Here is a 3017-nt window from a genome sequence, read left to right on the forward strand (position 1 = left end):
CTCCTCCTCTTCTCCGCTAGCTCGATCTCCCCCACCCTACGCGATCGGCGCCGGTGTTTAGGCGGGCCGCCCGTACGTCCACCTCACTCGCGCATATCGTCAAGCTAGGCCTCTCTCTCTCATTGCCGGTGCATGCACATACGAGCATGCCCGCGTGACCGAGTGTGCGCCGATTCCCGAAACAAGATGCGTCCACGCGCGCCCGTCTGCCCTGATTGCTGTTTCGACATGCCCATCCGCCCCCCTTGCTACATGATGAAGTGGACAGTTCGACATGGCCATCTCATCTCAGAATAACCCGATGATATTGTAACAGCTCAAGCAATTGGTGTATGATATAAATATATGCCCATCCACTCTCGGAAATGCACTACAGTACATGTTAACACGGTGGGATATCAGGTGCAATCTTAGACTTACTGCGTGTTCGATAGATACCATCATAGCAACCACTTTCGGCTCGGTCGTCAAATCAAGCTGAAAAATATAACCCGTCGAACTTTTCAGTCACCTGTTTTGCAGCAGGACGTCCTCATGAGATCAATACCGGGGTCGTCCACTAGTCCACCATTCAGCGTTCAGGCAATGGCTTCCATATATCAGCAACAGTTACTCCGGCAAAGTAACCGTACTACGATCTTACAATAATCGACACAACCATAATGCATGTTGTTCGAGGCGCCAACATCATCACCAACCTATCTTCTCCCGCGAAACCTGCTTCGGATCCACCAAAGCTAACACAAACTGCAAAACTAAACCCACAATTTGCATTGTGATGATACGGCATGATGAGTCTTAATCACGAGTATACATTCGGTCTCATTCCATTTGTTTATGTACCTAACAGTAATCCTACACCATTATTCGGCATGCGGGCCCACCAAAAGCCATCGCCATCCACACGAATCTGACGCCAGTACTTGCAACTGGAGACCGGGACACGCGAGCACGTCCAAACGCACGTCCCGTATGCCACCCGCGCTCTGATCCAGCCGGCGCTGTCACGCACAGCCGCCGCTGTCTCCCGCCATCCTGTCGACCGCGCGCCACAGGCGCCGGGTCTCGGCGAGCGCGTCCTCCGCGGGCAGCTCGGCGCGGCAGCACGGGCAGGTGTTGCGGCGCGCCAGCCACCGCAGCGCGCACGGCCAGTGGAATCGGTGCCCGCAGGGACGCAGCACGCACACCCCGCCGCGCCCGGGCGCCATCTCCTCCCTGCAGATCGCGCACGGGGTCCCGTCCCCGGGCGCGGTCGGCAGCGCCAGCACGGTCGCGTGCGACGCGCCTCCGCGCCCCACGCTGTCCTTGTTGCCGCTGCCGACGCCGGCCACGGCGCGGTCCTCCGACACGACGTCCGCGAACCGGCGGCACTTAGCGGCCGCGTCGAGGTAGGGGGCGACAGTGGCCCAAGGCGTGCCGCCGAGGCCGGAGATGGAGAGCGCGTTGCGCACCACGTCGTCGACGAGCAGCGCGTGCCAGTCCACGGGCGACGCGGAGGAGGCGGCCGGGGAGTAGGAGTCGCACATGGCCACGAGCAGGAGCGCGGCGTCGAGGTCGGGCGTCGGGAGGCGTAGAAGGTGGTGGGAGCCGTCGGGGGAGAGCGCCGGGAGCAGCATGAGGAGTGAGCGGAGGAGCACGCGGCCGAGCAGCGCGGCCTTGGCTGGGAGCGGCATGGAGCGGAGCCGCGCGAGGGCGCGGGCGAAATGCGGCAGCGAGAGGAGGAGGAATGCGAGGCGGCCGCGCTGCCGGCGCGCGTCTGCGGCAAGCGCCCGGACGAGCGAAGGGAGCCGCACGGCGGGAACGGATGATAGGAGGGCGGCCATTATGGTTTCGGACGAGGAAAGGGTCGGCGAGTGGGCATGGCTGGCCGCCATCGGGATCGCGGGCAGCTTTGGAGAGAGTGGAGTGAGATGGTGGGAAATCTCTTTTTGTAGGGCATTTATACACACTTGAAAGTTTTGGAGGGCAATGCAGCGCGTCTATGGAAACTTGTGTAAACCTGGACTGTAGCACGTGTGGCCTTACATCGATCCGGTGTCCTGTGGGCACACTCGAAATCGTGGATCCTGAGTAAGAGCAAGTATAATAGTATGACGTAGGTGAACTGTAAGACTATAAATATTATATTTTGATGAGTTGGCGGAGAGAGAAGAGGAGAGAGAAGAGAAACGGGTTATTGATTAACAGCTGGTTGTAGCACGTGCTCCTAGACACTTTGTGAGAGAGGAAAGTAGGTTATGTATTAGCAAAGTAGTACAAATTTATATGTATTAGCAAAGTAGTATAAATCTGCACAGAAGTGATTCTATGAGTAAGATCTGCACAGTCGAAATCGTGGATCCCTCCATCCAGTGCATTGCGCATCTACACGCGCCTCAAACCCGCCTCAAACGCCTGGTCGAACGGCTCGGTCACTGATTTGTCATAAAAATTCGATCCAGACGGACGCTTCAAACATGCCTCAAACGCTCGGCCTGATCAGCACCCCTCATATTCAGCTTAAATATGGGACGGATATAGAGGCGCCCGGGCGCCAAGGCACGTCCGTCACGTCGGAGTGGCGATGGGGTCCCACGCGGAATTGACCGGAAACCCGTTGGTCCGACGGATGTCTCCTCCGGTGGGGAGTGTGAACGCCGTGTGTCGCCACTCCGGCTCGCCGCCAAAGGTCAAATCCATCTATTTAAGTCGACCGGCACCTCCCAACCCTAGCTACATCCACGTCCTCCCTCTCCGCACCGCCAGCCCGAGCCCATCCACCTCTCTCTCGCTCTGCCGCTCTTCCCACAGCCCCCCGACTTTGCCATGGTTCGGCAAAAGATAACCAGCTATGCTCATGCCGGAGCGCCGGTTCCTGATAGAGCAAGAGATCTCGGCGAGGCGCGCCGGCATCGTTACCGGCCTACCTCCGAACTCGCCGGAATCGGAGGAGGAGGAGGAAGAGAAGCAGCAGCCGGCTCCGATGGAGGTAGCGGATCCGGAGGAGGACGAGGCGGAGCAACCCGAGGAGGAGCTGG

General features: G+C 59.0%; 1 pseudogene; it reads right to left on the minus strand.

Moving 5' to 3' along the window:
- Positions 1–752: 752 nt before the first annotated feature.
- LOC123169827 (E3 ubiquitin-protein ligase SGR9, amyloplastic-like) lies at positions 753–2080 on the minus strand (annotated as a pseudogene).
- Positions 2081–3017: the final 937 nt, after the last annotated feature.

This window comes from Triticum aestivum, chromosome 1D, assembly GCF_018294505.1.
Source record: "Triticum aestivum cultivar Chinese Spring chromosome 1D, IWGSC CS RefSeq v2.1, whole genome shotgun sequence".
NCBI classification, from domain to species: domain Eukaryota; kingdom Viridiplantae; phylum Streptophyta; class Magnoliopsida; order Poales; family Poaceae; genus Triticum; species Triticum aestivum.